General features: G+C 38.4%; 1 long non-coding RNA gene across 1 annotated transcript in view; it reads right to left on the bottom strand.

Annotated features, from left to right (window-relative positions):
* The window catches only part of LOC311529209, a 280090-nt gene that overhangs the window by 209253 nt on the left and 45882 nt on the right, over positions 1 to 24955 (bottom strand). The window contains exon 2 of the long non-coding RNA XR_014713792.1: positions 16094 to 16272. This is a non-coding gene — a long non-coding RNA (uncharacterized lncRNA). The remainder of the gene's footprint in view (positions 1 to 16093; positions 16273 to 24955) is intronic.

The following is a 24955-nucleotide window of genomic DNA, read 5'->3' as shown; positions in this document are numbered from 1 at the left end:
TGTCCTCCTCAGGTCAATGTTCCCCTGGCCAGATCTGGGGCTTTTTAGAATCCTTTTATACCACTCTGGCTTCTTTACTCAGTATATAGGGACCACAGCCACCATGAAAATCTAATCTTAAATCTTAAACATAAAACCAAGGTGCATTCTAATGTTGCCTCCAAAATTAGTGCAACTCCCATTCATCACGAATGCATAACTTGTGTATATGCTACTGCATTTCATGATACAACACACTTTTCACATACTGAATAGTTCCATACTTCTATGGATTTCAGAACCTGGCTCTGTATGAATAGATTTCAATGGGACTACTCACATAGCAAGGAACTATTCTAGGTAACTAAATGGCAGCGTATCACCCACAGATGTCACCAATTACTACGTTCAGAATAAATTTTATTTTCATATATATATATATATAATCTTTGTTTCATAAACCAGGCTGACGCTCTCCAGATCCAGTTCTATCTTCCAGACACACATTAGTCACTGTAACCACCATGTCATTAAAATGTTTGGGATAACTCTTAAAGGTCCTACTTTAGATCATAAGAAAAATGACATGTTGGAATGCAAACAGACAAACTGATCGCTTCTTTCTTAAGTGAGTTCATATCAGAATCTCCAAAAATGCAATCCTTTTGAACTGCAATTTGTCCAAAATCCTCATTTCAGAAGGATGGTCCAGAACACAAAGTCATATCTCTTGCTCTTGTTACATTGCAGTTTGCTAATCCGTTTATTGGATTGCTTTAATATTAGTATGTGAAGAACAGGCATTGAAAACCACTACTAAAAATATCCAAACTCTTCTTTCCTTCATCAGCAACATTTCTCTTGGAGTGACTTATCAGTTGATAATTATAACTAACAACTCAAGCACCTCAGAAGTTATGAGATATCTAAATCAAACTTAATTGTTTAATTCAACAATTTCAAAACTGTTCACTTCAGATAATTGAAGACTCCAGGTCTGATCTAAAGTTCATTGAAATCAGTAGAAGTCACTGATTTAATAGGCTTTAAAAATATGTTCCAAAGAGCTGATTTTCAAAGGTACAGAAGACAAAGCTTGTACAACTGCATGACAGATTTGTTCATCCACTTACCACGATTGTGCATACAACTGGGAACTCAGATGCTTAATTGCACACAACCTAGATTCTTGGTCTTCTGAAACTCAGATATGTAAGGTCAGAAATACACCTTAAATGGTAGTAGTAGATGGCAGTTTAGGATCTGGTTCTATTGCCCTTACTCAAGAAAAATCCCCCTAATTTCATTTGCAGAAAACAGTTCAAGAATAGCTCCATCCAGGGAGGCAAGAAACAACGCACAATGTTGCCAAGAATTCTAGGGCATCTAAACAAAGTAGAACCTAAGGACTGCAGAATATTATCGTTGATGGGCACAGGATTTACTCTGAAGAACCCTTTCTGTTGATTTAACATATATGTATTTTTCATTGGCAGCCAGGCTTAAGAAATTTAGAAGGCCTAACAAGAACTATTAGCTCCATCTGCAAAAACTGACATTTGCTGTCATGGAAAGAGGCATCAAACTAGAGTTTACACTACAAAATGTCTGTAGTTTGCTGATTTCATAAACACTAATTTTTTGGGCCTCATTTTCCTTAGCTTTGTAAGGAATCTGAACAATTTCAAAGCCGATCTTCTGACAAGTTTTAGTGCTTGGATGTATGTTTTAGGCTGCAGGCATGAGCAATCTTTCATGTTTGTTCATTTTTAATTATACTGTTGTCTCAACAATTAATTTGCAGCAAGACCGGGTGTGACTACTTCCCCCCACCCCATAGCCTGCTGCTTACTAGCCATCCATGTAGACCCATCTGACAAGCATTAGCAGTTTGCTAATGCACTTTGATCTAGTCCCATGTCGAAGAGGTCTAGGTCAAAACACATTAATGAACTGTTAATGCATGTCAGCATGGTCCACACAGTCTGCAGCAGGTTAGTTGAAGCAGATCCACACCCTAGCTTGCCGCAAACTAAATGTTTATGTGGATGAGCCTTTATTCCCATTTGGTTTGTCTTTCTATGATCAGATGTATATGTTCGTTTACTGTGGTTTTTTTGTCACTTTCCATTTTTACTCCTTGTCCAAGGAAATGAGCATTGAACCTGTGATGCACTAACACAATTGGGAATGATTAAGGAACATAAGTAGCTTCCCCCCACCTTATGAGATAGTGGAAATCATATTCAGAGATGAACCTGAAGAGATAGACAGTGATCCAAACATACTTGAGATTTGCACCAAAAAAAAAAAAAAAATTATCTGGATTCAAAACTATATGACTAAACCCATCTCTCATACTATAAATAATAATACAGTGCCTTTAAACTATGCACAGGAATCCCTTGATTCATTACTGGCCCAATATGTGTCTGACACCACCCGCATGGGATTAAATCCAACAATTAAACCAGTATAAATTTGATCAGAATTAGGCCCTATGGATGTAGATCTCTCTTTTGGAGGAAAATGGTAGTTTATTTTAATGAAGAGACAATTTAAAAAACATAGAAATATGCATTGTTAGTTACCAAATATCACATTTTATCATGTGCTTCTTTCTTTGCTACTGTAAATTTTCCAGCATTGGAAGCACTAGCATGGCCATTCTCCCATTGTGTTTAAAAAGTGAACATGTAGTTATTGAATAGCTTCAGGAAGAAAGCACAGCTAAAATTTGTGGTTTGTGAGTCACTGCAGAGATATGACAATGACTTCCTGAGTTTTTGAGACTTAAATCATTCAGGCAAATATAGACAATTCCCTAAAAATCCAGGGCCAGCTCCTCAATTGGCATAAATCAGAATAGTTTCTTTGAAGCCCACAGAGCTACACCAATTTACACCAGCTGAGAACCTCTGGCCCAGTATTCTGGCAATATCATTGCCAATATGCTAAGGAACAAACTCTTAAGTTTTCATTGGTTTTATAACAGCAATTCTTAGGAACTGGCATGAAGATTTTAATGTAGTCTGGTGCAAAATGTGCAAGGTTTGCATCTTTAGAAATAGTGCATAATTCCTCATATAAAGGACTTCAAGATCATGTCATTCAGATGAGTCAGTTCTCTGAAGTATCAAACTAATACACTATCAATAGTGCATTATACAAAGCTTCCAGTGGACAGGAAAAAAAAATACTTCTGGGGGCTCACATGAGAGTAAAAAAAAAAAAGGTATAATTTTATGATACACAGTAAATAGAAAAAGCACACTGGAGACTTCTGTCTACATAATATACATTGTATGAAATGAAAAACATTGCCCCAACTTTAAATAAGCCCTAGATATTTTTCCACGAAACAGCCAATGAAGCTTTTCTTTCCAACAAGCATTAAACGCTAAGAAGTCAACTGAGTAAAATATTTCAGACATTTACTGGTTTGATAAAAATCTTCTCAAAAAGTTCTCTTTTGTCTCCCCCATTTCCTTTACTTTGCATTTCATCCAGCACAGCAGAAATAGCTTTGTTATTTCAGCTGGTAATAATTTAAAAGTCCTGTTGTAAATTTTGCAGAAACCTCAACAAACACAAAAAGATGTTTGGTGACTGTAGCATGAAAAAAAAAAAGAGTTTCACACAGTCTTTTTTTGTAACTATTAATAATATTAATAATATTTTCATGGAGTCACATGGTACCTACTGGCCTAAATAAATCTTGATAAAATAGCAACTCATCCCACTTTTTATTATGTTTAATCTTAGCCTTGAAACATTAAGCATTATATTACATCCAAAACACCAGAAATTTGGGGCCAATGCAGCACAAAATATCCATGGCCTTCTGGGCCAGAGAAGCTGAGGAAGACTGTCTATGTTGTCTCAACAAAGAGCCAATTTATTTAGTATAGGTTACTTGTTGCAGATGCCCACATGAAATCTTGCCAAACAGCCAAAGAGTTGTGGAGCAGTTTGAGGGCAAGGAAGGTCAGAATACATACAGATTCACATCAGCAATTATAGGATGACAAACTCCACCCCTAAAACAAATACGACTGGTAATCATCATAAACAATTCTATTGACAGAATTCCCAGCACATATGTCTACAGTCAAAGTGACAAGGTGGGTGAGGGAATATCTTTTATTGAAGTAACTTCTATTGGTGAAAGAGAAAACCTTTTGAGCTTACACAGAGCTCTTCTTCAGAACTGGGCAAAATAAAGTGAAAATGACATTCAAAGCCACTAATATTCAATGGTCAGGCATTTTGGAAACAAAGTCCTAGAAATTTTGGGATGTATCTGTTCTGGTTTGTGTTGTGGTATATGCCAACTTTCACTGTATGTTTTGTATTGTCTAAAGGAGAAGGACAAGGAAATAAACACACACAAAAGCCTTATTAAAATATGTTATGTTTAAAATTTCCCATAAATCCTAAATAAAGTTGAATTACCGAGGACATAAAATATGGAAGTATTTTCACCTTCAAACAAATACATCAGAGAAGGAATAAGGACATTTGAGATTTGCCCTCCAAAAACATACCTTTCAACCGGCCAGACCCTATAGCCAATCAATGTGCGACCAAAACTGACAGCCACACAAAATGATTCATGTATGAAATTTTGAAGGAATGAATCCCACAGTATTTTGTGTTAATAACTTTTTGTACTACCTCACTTTCATGTCTCTTATTTCTGATATACTTGATTTTAAATAATAAAAAAAAAGAGATGATAAATTTGTGTGGAACATCATTAGCTCAGACTAAAATGAACTATATTCCTCAAAATAAGGGGCAAGTTAGAAGCATGCTTCCTTTGGAAGGATGCACTGTGAGATTTCTTGTTGAGTGGGCCCAAGGAACTGGACCTATCAAGGACCTTTCCAGTCCTACATTTCTATGGTTCTAACAAGGAACATCTTATCTATCTCAAATATATATTAACTCCTTATTACACAGAAATACGGTCAAACATTTAACTTAAAATGGCCTGGAACAAGACATGAGGAAAGAAAATAATGTGCATAAAACCTCCATGGGATTGAGTTTTGGAACAACCAAGTACAAAAATCCCATTGAATTCCTACAACTCCTCAGGAAGCTTATTTATCTTTTTAACAGATAACTGCTGCAAATGCCTTAACAGAAGGTCTTTACTTCATATGTTAAGGGTGTGCCCACAAATATGCTCTTTTGGGGATGCAGTTTGTACAGAGTGTAGCGTAGTCTTCCTCAGTATCTTTAGCCAGTCTCTGCAACAGCTATTTTGGAGATAGAATTCAACTAGCTGGCTTCAATGGTTGTTAAAAGACAACAGTGACTTCTTAGGTCTACTTTAACTGCCAAAATTCTTATCCTCTCTATGTGCAGACAGAACTCCAGACATAACCAATGGTGCAACATCCATATAAAGTTTGCCAAGTATGTAAAATAAAGTAAATAAATTATGAACACATGTAGCAACAATTTGTTGAGCTGTGTAGCTATCAAATACATTTGAATATTTTGTTTAACTTACAAGATTACTCTGCTGCCAGGTACTTACAGAATGGCTGATACTCTTATGATTTTATGTTATGGAAATAGTTTCCACTTGTTAAAAAACTTTCCACTCTCCACCTACAAATAATAAAGACTTTTTCCAAAGTCTTAAGTAGTCTTTTCCTCTTATTTCTGTATTCACTATCTTCTGTCTAACAGTATGTTATTTGAATGTACACTCACACAGTTGCACAATTTGTTCACAAAAGGCAATTTGGAATATTGTGTGTTGATTCTAACACATACTAATTATATATAGATACAAACATCTCTTTCTCTCTCACACACACACACACACAGATGATACAGAAACACAATGTATGTGCATGAGTGTGAAAGGCAGATGTGGGATCAGAAATATTGTCTTTCAAATGTCTTCATGTAAATAATGGTTCACAGGAAGATGGCTGCCTAAAATCACTAAGACTAAAGAGTGTTAACATGAGCTTGAAGAATTCCGAATATGGCATCGGAATTGCTTCAAATATATTCTTGAATTATTTTGTTACTAACAAAGTCCTTGGAAGTCAGTGTTGTCACTATGGCAACTGGGGCTTACAAACAACTAACCTCCCAAGAGGTAGGAAGATGACCTACGTGAAGAACAGCTCTCTCTTTCACTTCTCTTCAGCTTATTATCTCTAGCTTTTTGTTCTTCTATTATGCATATTAATATAGCTGAAAGATTCCAGACAGAGGTGGCTGTAATGACTTGTATCTGAGAACAGCTATAATTGAAGGAAATGTACAACATACTTGGATTTTGAACGTTTGTATTGAAAAATGTAGGAAAAGAATAAATATGTAAAGGGGGCGGGGGTGTCAATTAGATTTAGGGTCACAAGTTCCATTGGTACTTAAGAGAGAGAGAGAGAGAGAGAGAGAGAGAGAAGAAGCCTTTCAGCAAGGTCTGTCCTCCAGCCTAAAAGTTTTCTGCTTTCAGATATCTTGAGAAGTCCCCTCAAGATCCATAAACGTCCCTATGCATACAAAACTGAGCACTAATAGACTGTAGTGAAGGATACAGTCTAGAAAAGGAGAAATGGCAGCCTAACTCCAGCAAGAGCAGTATGTTATCAGAGCAGAAGGAAGTGACATTTAAGGAAGATGGGAATGGCTACATATGTACTTTTGGTTACGCAATGACTAAAGGAAAGATACTAGCCTACAGATATGGTATAAACACAGAGGAATGCTTTATTGTGGGAGATGAGCATGGGGGATATAACTAGGAAATATGAGACAACATTAAGGAAGACTTAAAGTGAATATCAGGAAGAACTTTCTCACAGTGAGAGGTTTGTAGATGTGCTCATACTACTTCATTCTGATTCTAGAAATATTATTGAAAAATTATTATTAATAGTCTCCACTGTATATATTCTGGGACCAGTAATCTCTCTAAGGGCATATACACTACGGAAAAAAAGGTATTCGTAACTCAGGTTAAAATAATGTAATGACATGTCAGCTGGAACTTTAACCAGGATTCACAGCTCACATTCAAGCCCATAGGGTAGCTATGGGTTGAACTCAATACACTAATTTGAGTTGAAAGCGGAATTGTTTTCACTGCTATTTAAATCTCAGTTTGCTAATGAAAGTTAGCAAACCTGAATTCTAATCTGAATTAGAATCTGAATACCCCCTTTCTTTTTTCAGTGTAGACTTATTCTACAAGTAAAATGAACTGTGTGTGTACCTGCTGCACCAGGCAAAGATACAGTCCCCCTGATGAAGGAAGCCCCTTTGTTTGGCACAGTTAATATAAGTTAGACCAAACACTAGAAAAGCGTATCATAGGAAACCACTCCGTAACTACAGGGAAATGTACTAGATGAGCCAACCAGCCTTACATCTGTAAGTTATATGACCAAAAAGAAAGTAAAGAAACATTTCTCAAACATTCTGGACCTGATTCAGAGCTACTGATTTAGACCAGCTGAGAATCGGGCCCTCTGTCTCATAACTAAAGACAGTTTAAGTGGCCTTCCTTTCCTCTGAGTTTTGAATCTTTGTTCACCAGACTTCCAGTGAAATTTTGCAGAAAACCCCCCCTGTGGCTTTGAAATCTAATATTTCAGTGATGGAGTAAATTTTTCTTCATTTTCTGTATTTTGCATATAAACAATCATTACCACATCTGTAATTTTTTTGTCTAACACGTATATGAAATCAAACATTTCAATAGAAATCTTTGTGTCCCATATAGGACACGATAATCTGGAACCAAAAGTATTAGTGTGCAGTATACCAAATTTTAATAACAAAAATTTTCCATTAGAAATTAAATCATTTATTGCAGCAGGATTGATCTGACAAGATATGCTAGTTTGTCACATGACACTATTTCAGAAAGAGGAGTAGTAGTAAGGGCCCTACTGAGCTGCTGTACAGAAAAACCCAGCAGTTTTGAAAGATTCAGGATACCCAGGGATTTGATATGGTGCAGGAGCTGTAATCCTGGCCAAGCAAGCCAGAAACAGCACATGATCCGCTAAAACAATTGTCCTATTTGATGAGATATTGTTTATGCTACAAATTATGCAATACCTGGTAACTTGGTACATGTGCTTGGAAAACAGCCTGTAAACTCCAGGCCAAGTGCTCCTCTGGTGTAAACTGGTACAGTTCCATGGCTTTCCATGTGAATATATCAATACAATCGATGTTTGTTTCGGTGTAAGTGAACCTAAAAGTCAGACTTGAATAGGTGTGTGTGACTTGTATATATCTTAGCGAAAGTGAACAATATACAGCCTTTTTGCTGTAAAAATGAATGATATTGCATGTGTGCATGTGAAACTGTTTTCCATGAAAAGGGCTCTTTGTTTTGTGATGATTAAATGATTAATGATTGCAGAGCTGTGATGTGAATCACTAAGAGCAGTTCAGGACATGGCTTAAATCAATAAGAAAATTGTTCTCACTTTTATCACCAGGGTGTAAATCACTTTGGCTTTTATTTTAAATACTTTTTAAGCTACTGCATATTCGAATAACCTCTAAAGATCAGATGAGTTCTTGAGGTTTAGTTCTAAAAATACAAGCTTCCATACAATGTAGCTTAAGAATTTTTTGTTTTACAGTATTTGTATCTATTGGTGGACTTACTGGCCATATAGCTATTGAAATCATTGTGATTTGGGCAGCCATTGAAGACAATTCAGCCTCAGTCTATGATAACATAAACAAGTGAAAACCTTGTGTTGATATATTCAAAAATTCATGCTATTTAAAACTTTTCATATTCTTCATTATTTCCTGTCAGTTATTACAAGGAGTAATACTTGAGTAAAGTATACTGTGGCTTTTGTTTTCCTTTGCTTCCAAATTTAATCCATTTAAAATTGCATTGCACATTCTTAAGACTTCACAAAAACCACCTCAAGATGAAAAAGAAATAATGTTTGGAAACAATTATGGTAGATCTAATTTCAACTAAGTTTATGTTAATGCAGTAAGTGGTTTGCTTACAAGTCAGCTGATGAATATGACGGAAGACCATGGTGTCTTTTTCATATTATGCCAGGGAATACTCAATAGAGTGGCATAAGAGTTTTATCCACATGGGCTTCAGTGGATACATTATTCACGTATGGCTAATGACACTAAAATGAGTCTGTATGCAGTGACTTACCTGGTATAGTTTGGGTGGCCCGTCCACACCTGCCCTGCAGAGGCCTTGCGGAGGAGTTTCCAGGGGGGTGGGAGGAACATGCTGCATAGGAAATACTTGCTTCCACTCATTGTAACTGTAGGTGCAGGGTTTTGTTTCAACAAGGAAGCATGGGGAGCATGAAGTCCTTAGTTTAACCATCTATCATTCTTAGTCTTTCAGTAGGTAAATGAAAGGAACAACTACCTGCTTGTGGCAGTGTAGGCCTGGCTCACATGTGGAGTACACAGAGAAACTTTGAGGATCATCATGTGGTGTGGGAGGAGCAAGGCATTTTCCTTGCCCTACACAATGGGCAGCGGCTCTACCCCCAAATATCATAGATGCTGGATAAACAAAAAAGCAGTTCAGGCTGCACAGAGGCCCTGGGCATCTGCATCAGCTTTAGACCCTCTAGACCCACTTGCCCTCCACCAGCCATCATAGCTCAGTTGCCGTTGTGCTGCCAGGACCTGTTCTAGCCATTGCTGCCACTGGAAGCCTGTCATCTACCTCATTTAGATAATTCCAGGGAGTTTCCCCAAGCAGGGAGGCAGCTGCCGAACAATTAGCCAAGCCCCAGGATTCATAAATGTTTTGCTGGGTTTTTCCACTAAGGGGCATATCCCTTTCCCCAGCTGTAGAGATGCCTCAGAGAACATAAGGAGGGTGACCAGATAGCAACTGTGAAAAAAATGAGACAGGGCGTGGGAGGTAATAGGTGCCTATATAAGAAAAAGTCCCCCAAAAAGGGGCTGTCCCTCTAAAAAGTGGGACATCTGGTCACCGTAGGCATATGTGATGATGATGCCATAGAGATAGCAAGGCCCACATCTAGGAGATCTTCATATAGGTTCCCATCCACATTGCTGTAACCTTGCCGCAGATTTTCTTTTCACTCCCTTCTCCCCCCACCAACTTTATGAAGATTGCTTTACTGGTTAAACCAGCTCAGTGGATTAAGAAAGCTTCAGTAGATGGCAAGGCACCTTTTTGTGGGACCATTCCACAGCTCTCTACAAAGTTGTTGCCTAGTATTTTCTAGCTGAGAAACAAAGAACCATTCCCCTCCTGTTAACAAAGTTGCTGAGATTTTTACCAGTAGGAAGTTTGCACATCTGTTTCTTTGTTTCTCTTTTTGCCACATGTACCATAGTCGAGATCATGTGAGTCGCTCTATAAATGTCTAATATTAACAGCCTGATTTTCCACATTTTTTAACATGTATTACAAGGAATTATTTCTCTTTCCTTTTTGAAAATCATTAATATTTTAAACCATTTAACAAAATACTGTCTGCCACAAATGCCCAACTTCGATCTTTCATTTTGATAACCGTCTCACATCTGATTTGGATCAGAACCAACTGGCTTTCAGGTTTCTTTTCAAAATGACATTTCATCTAAAATTTCACGGGGGTTTAAAAATTCAGCACAACAAAAGGAAATTCTAACATTTTATCATTTGATTTTCTCAAACAAGCAGTAGCTCTGCAGAAGTATTTTACCACCAGGTATTGTTTGGATTTAATTCAAATGTGATGTTCCCCGACTGGGAAAGAGAGATGGACCTTACTTAATATCACTCTTTCCTCATTATTCAAAATAAACTTTAATGCAAAGCAGTGGTAGCAGACAGGGGAGAATGGAAGGCAAATTTGTTCTCTTTCTTAGTAGTCCAGATGAGATGCATTTGTATGTTTTGGCTCTCAGTAGCAGAAATAGGAATTGCTATATAAATGTCAGCTTGAGCTGAGAGATCCAACAATTCACTCCCCACCCCCCACCTCTTAATTCTGATTATTACCAGACGAGAACCAGCCCCTCTCTGAATGCTGCTTTCAGAATGGTTTCATTTTGGGGTGGGGGAGGGGAAGTGGACTCACTTTACCAATGGAAAGGCTGTTACCTTGCAACAGCTGTTTATAGTTAACTACAACCCATACTTAAAGCATTTAAAGTCTGCTTCATGTTTAGTTCTTATGTGTTTGGGAAAGGCTTTGGGGGAGATTTAACCCATTTCATCCCTCATGACAACATGACACAGTTGAATCAAGAGCTGGAAATTGCTTCATGTTTGATGTGGCACAGCCAAACCCTGTGAATAAGTAATAACTGCTCTTTGTTTTCCTGGCTTGGTAGTTAAAGGCTAATGAGAGGTTAAAATTTCTAGAACTAAGTCAGCAGAAGCCTTGCCAACAACATTTACACAAACCCAAATGACATACAACATAAAGCATTTTAATATTAAATCATATGGGAATCTGGTGAAGGGAGAGAGAGAAAAAGAAACAGACGTTTTTTTCTGGCCTTTTCCTTTTTTTCAGCATTCACAAGGGTTCTTTTTCAGGTTTTTCTTCTGTTTCATTTCAAAGTATCCCTTGCTCACAAACAAAGCAATTGTTGTTTAGGATTTGCAATGTTAAAAGAAAAAAAAAAAAAAAAAAAAAACTTGCCAGCAGTTGAACTTCAGTTCTCATCTGTTGTGTCTGACAACTCTCTACAGAGAATACAAGGACTAGTCAAACTGCTACATACTATTGGGCTGAAGAATAAGAATATGTAAAGTACAAGATGAAGAGATGGAGACTTCTTGTAAACAAAATGCGTTGCTAACGGGATACAGCAAAGGAAAGGAAAAAACGTATGTGCAAATTAATTTTTCTCAGTCCGACCTTCAGAAAGCAAGCAGACTAGTGTAGCTGGCCACATGTAGCCTTTGCTAACACTTAACTAATTTTTCATTAACTACTCAGCAGGGGTGAGCACAGCAGGAGACATTTGGATTTTAATGCTGACCTCAGCTCAGAAGACTTGAGAAAACTGAACCCTACCCATACTTTAAAGAACACAGGTTGTTTGGGGTGTCTACTGCCACTAGGCTCCAACAGTGGACTCTTCTAGTCCAGCTGTGGGGAAGTAGCTTAACTGCTCCTGCTGATCACATTCCAGAAATGGTCTTTTCAGTGAAACAGCCCATAACTAGAGCTCAAACAAACAACTGATTTTCTAGTTTGGTTGCTGAACTAAAAAATCCCTCCCCAAAATTTGGTTGGAGCTGACATGAAATGGAAATGTTTTGGTTCAGGTAGAACAAAAACATTTTGTTTGACCCAAAACAAAACACATGATTTCATTTTGTTTTCACTGTTATATATTTTTTAAATCTAGATAAATTTTGAAATGAAATATTTCAGAACAAGAAGTTGATCAGTTTCGCTTGACTAAACAAAAATAAGCCCTCCTTAAAACCTAAATAAATGTGTTCACATAGGGGGTTCTTCTGATTTTAACTAAACTGGTGCAGTTCTTTCATATATACAGGGCCTTATTGGAAGTCAGTGGAGGCACCCCAGCCCAGTGGAGGCACCCCAGCCCTGACACCCACCCCCCTACCTCTCAGAGCCCAGGAATCCAGAGGGAGAAACAACCTGATGCTCAGTTCCAGGATTGCAGTTTCCTGGTGCCACCCTTTCCTTCCATCACAGCATGCTGGAACTGCAGCTGCTGGGAACCCTATAGCTCTCTCCCCTTCCCCACAGCAGTGTCTTCTATGTGCGAACGGGGTTCTGCTGGGTCTAGCAGCCCCTTGTGTTGGCCAGTAGCACTGCAGTCCATTTCTGCAAAATTCTCCATTGTGCAGTGGTGCAGAATTCCCCCAGGAGTAAATAATTATGTGTGTGTGGCACTTGCACACACAACATTTCACATTCATAGTTCTAGGTCAATATCTTCTACATAGATGAACATATAGTAATAAAAACTTCAGACAAGTGATATTTAATAAGATTGTAGCCATTTCCTGTATTATATCCTGAATATGTCTTTTGCAGTTTTTGAATATATTAACTTAATTACAGTATTCAAGTAATTTATAACATTCTTTAGTGCTTTGTCCCCACCCCACCACAGCTGCTTGACAAAATGCCACAGACCAGGGTTTTGAGCTAAAAGATTAAGTTACACAGTACTTTATTCCCCTTCCCCGGCTCCTCTGAATGGTGCTGTACTTTAATTAGCAATGTTCATTAATCAAAGCTGCCTTTTTTAAGCTGGCCGATGCTTGTGTGTCACTTTTACAGTTCATTCTTTATGAAAAATACTTAATATATGCTAGTCAAAATTTTGTGAGTACTCTGAAATTATAATTATTGTTGTTTAAAAAGGTTTCCCTCTTGGGTCCTTGAATTTACCCTGATGGTTTTCTTAGGATATCACAATGGTGGAATTGGTCGTCCTGTGATCAACTGGTTGTGTGTACGCTGTCATATCACAATGGAAGATAAGAAAGTAAAGGCTGCAAGACATCTAACAAAATATACTGATAGCTAAAATATACTGGAGTCATGTGCCCAAGAAGTGTGTCATTTTCTGGATTTTGAAAATCATCCTAATTGTTTTGTGTCACTCAAAGAGCCTGACCTAAAAGAACACTGAGACCCTACAACTTGTATTGATTTCAGAGGGAGTACTTGATGCTCAGCTTTTGTTGAGACCAAAATCAAGTGTTCTGAAATGTGAGACCATCCAGCTAACCAAGTTTATACGAATTAATCCATAGTAAATACAGTCTATATAACTGACAAAATATCACTAGCAAAACAGGTCTGCACCTGTTTGCATGCAGAGAAGAAACCCACCTTTTCACATGGAGTGGAAATATCACATGCAAGTAGACACTTAGACATGCTTATAAGTAACCTTTATGCCTAAATGTCTGTTAGTATACACAATTATATGTTTACAGGTGTAAATCTGAGTGGAGTTTACAAATCTTGCAGGCACGCTTTCAAAGATTACTTTCAAAATTTGATGACAAAATGTTCATGTATATATAACCCTTCTGCCAGTCAGAGTTGGCAGCAACAAAGGCTGGGTTCAGTATCTAGGAGTTCCGTTCCAACAATACAACACAAAATCAGCTCGAGCCCCCACTCGGTGACCTGGGACAATTACACACCACCCTCTGGGAGCCTCTAAGAGGCAATGCTTCCCCTCTCGCAAGCACAGAGTCTGAGTGTAGTAAAAACTTTTAATAAAAGGAGGGAAATAATACGGCATTAATTTGGGGAAACACCACAACTAGGGTTTATAAACATAAACCATGATCAGAAGATCCACCCCCAAGTAAGTTGAGCAGTGTCCTTTTCCTCTCAAAAAGAAAAGGAGTACTTGTGGCACCTTAGCGACTAACCAATTTATTTGAGCGTGAGCTTTTGTGAGCTACAGCTCACTTCATTGTATGCATAAAGTGGAAAATACAGTGAGGAGATTTATATACACACAGACCATGAAAAAACCCCTCAGGTTCTTAAGTCCAGCAACCCAAAAGTCCCTTTAATGTGCCCGACCCTTCTCTGCACCCCAATCACAGTTGCTGTCCTTGGCCAACAACTCATAGTTGCTGACACTGCTGGCCGCTTGCCATGCCTCTCCACCAGCCACCCGGCTGGCCACTCGCCAAGATGTCTTCAGGACTCCACACTTAACACAGCTCTCAGTGATTTCAGCTGTTAGCAGGGGAGTCTCACTGCTGCTGCCCACTGGGCAGTCTCTTGCAATAGAGACACTGTCCAAAAGTAGGTCTAATACTTAGACCTAGGTAGCAGTGATTTCAGCTCTTCAGAGTGTAACAAGACTCTCAACTGAGTCTAAATTAGCTCTTTTATTATACTGTGGAGAGAGGAAGGGTCAAATGGGCCCACACCACCAAGTACAAGTACCTGTCCCCACCCTCTCTCAATTCATTGGGCTTTGGAACCCATGTCCCCTGCCTAACAAGTGCAGTTTAGTTCAGCGTGAGTCCCTCCATCAGGGTATGCCAAGTACAGTTCTGTTGCCCTTGATTCACCCAAGGATAACAACCCTTTATTACTCCTACCCCAATAACAAAGAGACTGGGGATTCCACACCAGCCAAAAGGGACCATTTGGCAAGCAATCCCATCATGCTGAACACCCAGCCAAAGTGGGTGTACCCATGCAAACGAGATCAGCTCCTGAAGTCCTTTTCCACAGTTCACCACTAGATGTCAGGGGAGAGCTCATTCAGACTCTGCTTGCATATACAAGCACTCCAGAAATCACACAACTGATAAATTAAAATTCTGTTGACAATGGCTGGGAACCAAAGATATCATTGCTGCAATGTGAAAAAACAACCAACCAAACAAAAACATACATACAATATTGCCACTCCTATTTGTGAGGCATTAGCTTATTTCACATAACCTCTTATGAGCAGATGATCACAGCTGTAGATCAAGTGTATTCAGCTTCTCCCACAACCCAACCCAACCCTCCCACCTACTTTTCCTCCAGTGACCCCATATACCAAATTCATTTTTGCTCTATCCCAGATTCTCTTGTGCTGTTTTAGCCAACAAAATTGAGCCAAAATGCCATAATGAATAATAATTTGTTCATTTTTAAAGCTTCAGTACCATGTAGGGTGAAGTATCTATTATCCAAAGTCTTTTCTAAAGTGATCATCGTAGTATTTACATTGAAATTAACACATTATTATGCTATTAAAACATATATTTTAAAGTATAATATATATACTGTTACTGAAAGTTTAATGAATTGCCTATTCCTTCCAAATGTTATATAGTCAGCCTAATTACTGAATCTATTTTCTTCACAACTAAAGGACTAAAATACAATTTTTGAATGGTTTCCATAGGAACTTTGATGACACCCAGAAAACAACTTCACAACCCACTTTGGGGTGATAACCTGAAGGCTGAGAACCACAGCTTTATAGAATTAGTATCTCACCGCTTGGCAGCTTTTGCATCAAATGAAAACAGAGTGTTTCTAATTAAAGAAAACATTGATTTTTTTTTACAAAACAAAAACATGTCTAAAGAAAAGTGAACAAGGATAATCAGGTAGGCTACAACTCATACCTTTGAAATGGAAAGGCCTTGCTGTCCTTTGTTGGGTTATTCTTGGGTTGCTCCTTTGTGTCATATGGCCACTCTTTGTTTTACTAGCTTTTGGTCTTCCTTTCATGTGGTGAAATTCTTTAGGTCTTCCCAATACAGAAATAACCATGGTCTTCTCAAATTCCTGTCCAAAAGTGGATCTAGAAGAGGTGAAAGTCAGATTTATAGCCCAGTTACATTTGATCTAAGTATCTATTCTAAGCAACATTCAAATGGTTGATTCAAGAGGCCAATGAACATAAGCCTGGGATATAATACTACAATGTTATCCTTTAAAGCCAAGATGATAAAGCAGAACAAGGGTAAGAGGTTTTTTTCTACAATAACGTAAATGTAAACATTACATTGGTATCAAGAGCAAATTCAAAACAATGGAAATTTGTTCCAGATATTCCTTCCAGATAAGATGTGGATTGCAAAAGAGAAGTATTGGGTGTTGTAACGAGGAATTGGGGATGTCAGATGCTCAGAATACAGCATATGAGCTCCCTTTGGGAGGGGACAAAGCTGCCAGAAATTTCATTCCAGGGAGTGGGGTTACAAGTTGGACATTTTTGCTTTGTTTTAAATTAGAATATTTAGGTGCAGATATCAGATTGTCCAGTTTTTGACTGAAGGAATCCACAGAATAGGCTGCCCGAATGAGAATGTGTGGAACTGAGAATCACTATACAGAAAATGAAGGGATGATACCCAGATCCACAAGACTGAGGCCACCTCAGAGACTAATAGAAAATTCTTAGTGAGTTATTTTATTTATTTGTACGTATACTGTTGTGTCTTATGTATGTTCATGTTTATTTGTAAAGGTGAGATGTGAGGATCTCTCTTTAAAAGAGCCATGCTTGGGAGTCGGCTCCACCTAGTCTGACAGATGGTCCCAGACTTACTTCTAATAAAGAACCATCTCTCTCAGCTTTGTCAAAGGCTCCTTCCTAAGAACTCATGAATATTATACTGATGACTGTTGGACTACTGATTTTACTACATATTTGTTACTGGGAATTTGTTTGCTCAGTCTGAATAAACCAATACCAGAGCTAATCTAAAATCCTTAATAGTCAATGGAAAGATTTCTATTAACTTCAGTGGGGTTCAGAGCTGATCCTTTAGTTGCATATATCGTAGTACCGTGTTATTCACTATGCACTGTCTATAATTTATTATTGTTGTTATTTGTTGGTTTTTTTTGTATTCCTTTGTCCCTCACACAATGTCCTGATTCTGCAGCGTTAACATGAAAAAGGAATGAGCGCAATAAGTCTCTCCCTGCTGCCCTTACTCTGACCCACAACAATTGATGTACCATTTCAGAAATGGCACTCTCCCTCAAAAAAATGTTTTGTACTGTAAACAATGAACTTAGGCCCCAGCGTTTTCATTGAAGTTATGCCTAATGAACACTATCTTTGTTCACATGCACAGATCTGAACCCAATATAACTGGCTTGGCAGTCACAGAAGCATTCTATTTATTTGGAAAAAGCCAACAAGAAAGGGGAACAACTTGTAGCAATTAGAAGATTCTGGTGGCAACTCCTGCTGGTAGAAGACTGCAGTGGCCATCCTGATCTCATCCACAGGGCATATTTGATTGTTCTTTACAATACCGGATGGTCTCCAAGAACATAAGTTTACAGTCATACTGAAATAATCAGAAACAAAGTGTCCTAATGTAATAATAATACCTCATAAATTTACTTTGAGATATACTGATTAAAAGAAAGTAATGAATAATCACACTGAAGTCAATAGACTTATCCTGGTGTGACGCCAACATAAATTAAAGGAGAATCAGAACCACTGAGTATGTGAAACATTGTTTTCACATTCCTTTACATTCTCTAACCTCACTGATGTGCAGTGTTTTGCTTGCAGTTTTACAAAGGTGAGTCCAAATTCCGTTCACAGTTGCATCAGTGAAACTTCAGAGCAGCTCCACTGACATGTGTGGAGTTAATACAGATTTATGTCAGTGTAACTGAGAAAAGGATCTAGCCCAAAGTTTTTGGTGATTAACTGCATTATTAATCAGTCACACATCTTTTTTGTTTCTCTGAATCACACAATGATGTGGGTTGCAAGAATATAGGTCACACAAAGAGTTTGAAATGTCAAACATTTTTTTAGCCACATATGGAACACTTTATTAAAAGTTTAATGCAGATGCAGTTTAAAGCAAAGATGACATATTACACCATTTGAAAATGATTATTGATTAATTAAGATTTATACTAAGACGTAGGTAATGGTGGAAACTAGTTGTACCATCTTATAATGTAACCAGAGTCTTTTCCTCTTTCCATTTGGGAAATGGACAAAATATATGTATTGCTGTAACACAGTGGAAAACAAGATTTTCTTAATGTAAGAAAGACTTTGTAAAGTTTAGTGCAGAGGGTAACTGTGACCTTACACTCCATATACTTTATGGAAATATGCTTATGATACAGATATGGCATAACAGATATACTTTATGCAAGACAGCTCATATAAGATATCATTGGAAAGTTTATCGTTTACTGAATGTGATAATCCAATTTGTATGCCTGTATCATTTCTGTATCTGAAGTTAGGAATATTGACCATGTATCTGTATTTCAAATGTGCTACTTTGGGTGACACCCACAACTAGCCCTTCAGGTACAACAATGAAAAGCCAGACAGGGCTAATGGCCCATTAGAAAAGACAATGGACTGTGAAAGAGTTTAGTCTTCCTGTGGATGCTCCAGACAGCCTGTGAGTAATGGCTGCTACAACCCTGCAGAGACATGGGTCTGAGTCACCTGCTATTTGACCTCCCACCCTCATCCCCTTGGAATGCCAGTATTTTTCCACTGGAAAACAAAGGGTTCCCATCATACACAAAAGCTATATAAGGCAGGAGAGTGACATCATTGTGGTTCTCCTCTGCCTCCCTGCCCAAAGAGACACTGGGGAACACCTGAAAAGAAGAACTCAACTGAGGGGAGAAGACTTGAGCCCAGGCTGGAAGGTTGTCTAGTCTGTAATAATAATACCTGAAGTTTCAAGCTGCAGGCCAATGCAGCTGTCTTTCAAGAATCTGTAATCTGTCTGAAACAACTTTTAGGGTGAGAAATTATGATTTGTATCCAATTTCTTTAGTGAATCAAGCTTAGTTTGCGTGTTTTGTTTTATTTGCTTAGTAATCTGCTTTGTTCTGTTTTCTATCCCTTTAACCACTTAAAGTCTGTCTTTTATAGTTAATAAATTTGTTTTGTTTATTATTAAACCCAGTTTGTGCAATTTCTACCTGAGGGAGGGGGAGCAAGAAGATGTACATATCTCTCTTCACATTGAGGAAGACGGTGAATTTTTATGAGCTTGCGCTGCACGGATTTTTCTATACAGTGCAAGACAATATACCTTTGGGTCTGTACTCCAAGGGAGGTGGGCACCTGAGTGCTAGAGCAAGATCCTTAAACTGAGTCTTCCCAGAGCTGATCTCAGTGTCTGTGTCTTTCTGCAGCTGGGTGTGGCCCTGCCTGTGTATGTGCTAGAGGAGGCTTAAGAGCCTGGTCCAGCAAGACAAGGGGCCCATTCTGGCAGAAAAGGCGGGCTCAGTGGTATCTTAACACATCAGGTGGCACCTTAAAGGGAGGCAACCCATCACAGTACCAATGCTGTAGATTGCCACAAGAACAGCAGCAAAACACATCCCATGATTCTAAATTGTAAAAATGATTTAGCACAGTTCTTGAGGGAATCACAAGCACAATAGGCACAAAGAGTGAAAAGTGCTGAGTTAAGACAAACTTGTATTTGTGGCCAAAGATGGCTACTTGCAATCATACAGATATGGCTTTCATTGTCATGCTTATGCAAACTAAAATAAATCTACAAATTATTCTTCTTCCTTACCACTTCCCTATTTGGGTTTGGTGACTTTTATATTCCACTTCCAAAACTCATGAGCTTACACCAGGCTGTCATGCAAATTGGTCTCTCTGAGGTCCTCTGATGGCAAGTTCACATACCCACAGACGAGGGTAGTGCCCTGGCCCCACTGTGCACCGCTGCCACCCCAGACCTGGTCCAGGTAAGGAGCATCGGGCCTGAGCCCACACCCCAAACCCCTTCTTCACCCCGCACCCCAACCCCCTGCCCTGAGCCCCCTCCTGCACTCCGCATCCTCTCCTGCGCCCCAACCACCTTCCCTGAGCCTCCTCGCACACCCCACACCACTCCTCTGCCCCAACCCCTTGTCCTGAGCCCCTTCCTGCACCCCCTCCCACACCCCACACTCCCTCCTGCACCCCAACCCCCTGCCCCAGCCCTATATTCATGGGCCTGCATGCAATTTCACCACCCAGATGTGACCCTTGGGCCAAAAAGTCCGCCCACCCCTGGTCTAAGGCCTTCTGAAAACTATGTTGCAACTGTTCAAAATTGGCTTGCACAGTCTCACAATCTTTCATACATAGCACTAAGCCATCAACAAACAGTATGTTCCAAAGTAGCTCCCTTCATATATTCTCACTTATTACATACATGATAACCAGAAACAAAAGGGACTCAATGCTGACCGCCTGATGCAGGCTATCAACTGTAAATTCAGTACTGGAGCTCCATTTAGTGTTGACTATGGTAGTCACTCCCTAATACATATCCTGGATAAAACTGATATACCCTTTTAGCACACCTCCTGGTCACAAATGCACCTAACTAGTTTTCATGGTATACAATCATATGCCTTCTCCAGGTCTACAGAGACCATACCCAGTTGCCATCTCTTTTCTCTGAACTTCTCCATGAGGATTCATAGCACAAACATGTCAGCAATCGTTCTCCGTCCGAGCATTAATCCATACTGACCTGTCCACTGAAATCCTTGCCCCATTGAAGTAAATGGGAGTTTTTCTATTTAAGTCAATAGGGCCAAGATTTCACCCAGAGTGTCCACTAATAGGAGACAGATCCTTTGATTGGTATTAGCTGTGTGGAGAAGACTCTCCGCACATATTATTCCTTCCTGTTGTGATGGACGTGTGTGCTTTGAAGGGCATTCTTGAAGTAGGGAGAACTGGGGAAAATCCTAACAGCAAGACTCCAATTGTGCCTCAGCCAGAGATACACGAGTTCTGACTGCAGTGTCAACAGCCATTTGTGGCAGGCAGCCTCCTTCCCCCTGACAGAATGTGCCCAAGAACTATCAGAGAAGAGATCACAACTTCAAGGGAGGTCCCCACACCCCAAATTCCTCCCATGAGTAGGTCTGCATTAAGGGTTGTTCTGAGCCAAGGAATTGCACATTAGCAATCCTGTAAACCCACTGGTAAATAACTTCATAGGAAGCTCAGAAAGACTTAGTTTGGTACGTGCTTTGAAACTTTTCATTTACTTGGGTGTTCCCCAAGAAATCCCCCTTCAGCTTAAAACATACACAAATAAATTCTTAGTCCATTCTTAATAAGCATTGCAAGAAATACTATAATGGTAGCTGTCGCCAAAGCACACTGAGAATAATGTATGTCCTATCCACCTGAGTGTATTCATATTATGACATTTTGGTACGCATTTTTCCTGTTATTGTTTAGTCTGCAGCCAGCGCATATTGTGAATGAGCCCTGCTAGATCTCATAACTAAGCAGAGCCAAGCTATATTATTATTTGCCTAGGAAATAAATAGCCATTTATAATCCCATAATACTTTTTCTCAGAGTTAGAGTGTTTCCTTTCAGGGACTGGACAAATTTAAATGCATGCAGTTTCAACTGGATATGGTACTCTTCCTGTCTTAAACCATTGTGTTGTGTTAGTGTGCTATTAAATAGCCATTATAGCCCACAATAAAGGTGGGTAATGCATTCCTTATTAAAGCTTACAGAAATATTTCAAATTCATTAAAATTTCATTCACAACAATAAGAGAAAAAAGTGTGGGAAAATTTTGTACAGTTTTACAACCATCAATATTTCAATGGAAAAATGGGAAAACATTTAACAAGTTTCACCAAAATATTTACTGGGTTTTGGCCTGCTATAATCCCTACCTAGGAATTTTATATTTTTGACAGGGTACAAGGTTGATTAATTAATGGTTGTGAAGTCCTTTCAAATTCTTGGATGATATAAAACACAAAATATTATTTCACACTGCTAAATCATTGAAAATTATATTTATGAACAACCCTGTTTTATTGGTGGGTAAAATTCTTAAGATGGAATGAACCATGTATGTCATGTTTTCAACTGAGTGAGTAATTAACCATTCACTACTATTAGCAATTTGCTAAGGTTCATGGTGGATTCTCCATCACTGACAGTTTATAAATCAATATGGGATGTTTTCTAAATGCTTCTAATGCTTTAAGAATTATTTGGGCGAAGTTCTATGGCCTGTGTTATATGGGAGTCACACTACGTGATCCCAATGATGCCTTGTGGCCTTGGAATCTATACCAATCTGCAGAACATATGGCACTCTGCTTTGCCATTCTCCCTCCACCTCCCCCCATCCCTGTTCATCATTATTTATAATTATCCTCATTATTATTTCTAATTGAGACACATTTTTCCTCATCCACAACTCTCTAAATTATGCTAAAATGAGTACGCACATACACAAATTTAAGAGTACCTGTGAACACAGCAGGTGGTTTGATACTTCATTTGTGCAAAAATACATCTCCTCCCCAATGACCTATGGAAATGTTATGGGTAGTTGAAGCTTTAGGCCACTCGTTCTCAGGAAAGTGTCCTAATATATTACATAGATACATAGTAATGGTTTGTTTGTGCCTCCTCATTGTTTCTGCCAACACATACATTTGTGTAAGAAATGTATTTTTTCAAACAGGAACACCACTCCTTGTTTGCACAAACACAGGGTTTTTTTTTTTCTCTACATGCTGTCTTTCAAGCTATGCAAATTGAATAATGAGACTTTATTCCCTCCCTGGCCCCAAAATTCTGGCAGGATTCATTTAATTTCCATGTAAAATGTAATTGGTTTGATAATAGGTCACTCAGAAATATTCTGCTTGCAGAATCTCCTGCTGTTATGCTAATTGCATGATAACACAATATACAACCAAGGCCCATGAACATTATTAGATCATGCATTTCATTTTGGTAAGCTGTGCGGTAGGGTGTTAAAGAAAGTGTCAGTTAATACTACAGATACAGCTAAGTTAAAAAACTAAAAAAAAATGTATCTATAATAAACAAAATTCTGGTCATGTCTGCAGACTTAATAAGCATTTATTAAAGCAGCATTGAGTTGTTCACCAAAACTTCTTTTTTCATGAATATGAAATTGCTTGCTAAATTCACATTGAATACAGGGCCTGAAATCCGAAGTAGTCTAGGCCACAAAACCAGAAACATTCAAATGACTCCAAGTGAGGAGTTGTAAGGTAATATTCAGTACAAGATAGTGAGCAGAGGAGGATGATTTTCAAGTGAGCAGAGGAGGATGATTTTCGGGTTTGTAACCACACATGGAAGAGAAGTAAGGCAGGAGATTATGGTCACATGCAAGAACTTAAATATTTAAGGTTTATGGATTTTGTTAAAAAATTTAACTTTTCTACTTGTATATAATTTGTGAATGAAAATTAGCCCATTCCCCTCTAAAACTGGCTAATTTCTAACCTCTACTTCCAAACTAACTTTCAGAATTGTGTTCAAATAAATATCAACATACATATTGAAATACGCAAATTTAGAATGTACACATTGTTCAGTGTAAAATCCCAGGATCATGAAATTTGGCAGGGAGGGAGAGAAGGTAGGGAATGGAAATTTGCAGATATGCAAGCAGGTAAGAAACACTTCATACAAAATGCACCTTCTCAGAACTCCATTCTGCATCAAACAATACTAAATTCAATGGGATCTGCACAGGTACCACTTCTTATAGGACTGTTCGTAAGATTGTGGGCTATATCTGTATTTATGGCATCATAGCTGCAATTGTCCAGCCCTCATTGTTTTATATGTTCCCCAGTGATTTCAGAAAATGTTGAGAAAAACTTCAATTAAGGAATAAGCCTACAGTTGCTTCTAAGTTTGCAGGAATCACCCCCAACTGGGAAGTATCTTGAAAAGAGAAACATCTTTTATATAAAGATATTTATTGCTCTCATTATAGATAGGGTTTCTATAATCCTGAAAAATAACTACAAATTTTAATAGGTTCTTCCAGGATTTAACCAGTCAGAAAAATGGAATATAAATTCACATTTTCCTGGCTGAAGATCTGACCTCACTCTTTGTTCACCTCTACTGGCCGGAGGCAAGCCCAAGGCAACAAAAATTTCCCAAGTAAGGATGAGGGACAGAATGTGTTAATAAGAAGATTGATGTCAATCTAGGAAGAAAATAATATTAGAGATTGTTTATGAAAGAGAAAAATTGTCATTCCATTTCCAGTGTTGTACAGAACAATGCCTCTGGACTGACTGGATCAGTTTATGGAATTCTAATCAGCTGTTGCTAATGGTGAATCATAAAACAAGTGCATAAAGATTTAATCTGTCAAACGGAGAGCCACGAAGGAGAGTGCAATAGTTCATTCTGTCTGTGACATCCTACGTCTTTCTCTTGGGTTCAGAAATATTTAAATAGAGTGGTGTCAAGGGTATCCTGATGGATTGTAAGGCCTTACTTTTTTTTTTAAAACTACTTAACTAAAAAAAAGTCACATTGGAAATGAAAATACTTTTCAGTCCAACTACAGCATTTTTTAAAGGGGTGGTGGCGATAACACTCTTGATATATTCAGTTTTAAGAGTAAGTATTCTTAGTACATCTTGTGGAGCAGTTGATTTCCCCAAAGGGAAATCTACTTCAAAAACTT

Source organism: Lepidochelys olivacea (genome assembly GCF_965140295.1).
Source record: "Lepidochelys olivacea isolate rLepOli2 genome assembly, chromosome: 12".
NCBI lineage: Eukaryota > Metazoa > Chordata > Testudines > Cheloniidae > Lepidochelys > Lepidochelys olivacea.
Note: the sequence above shows the minus strand (reverse complement) of the source record. Positions and strands in the feature narration are given on the sequence as shown.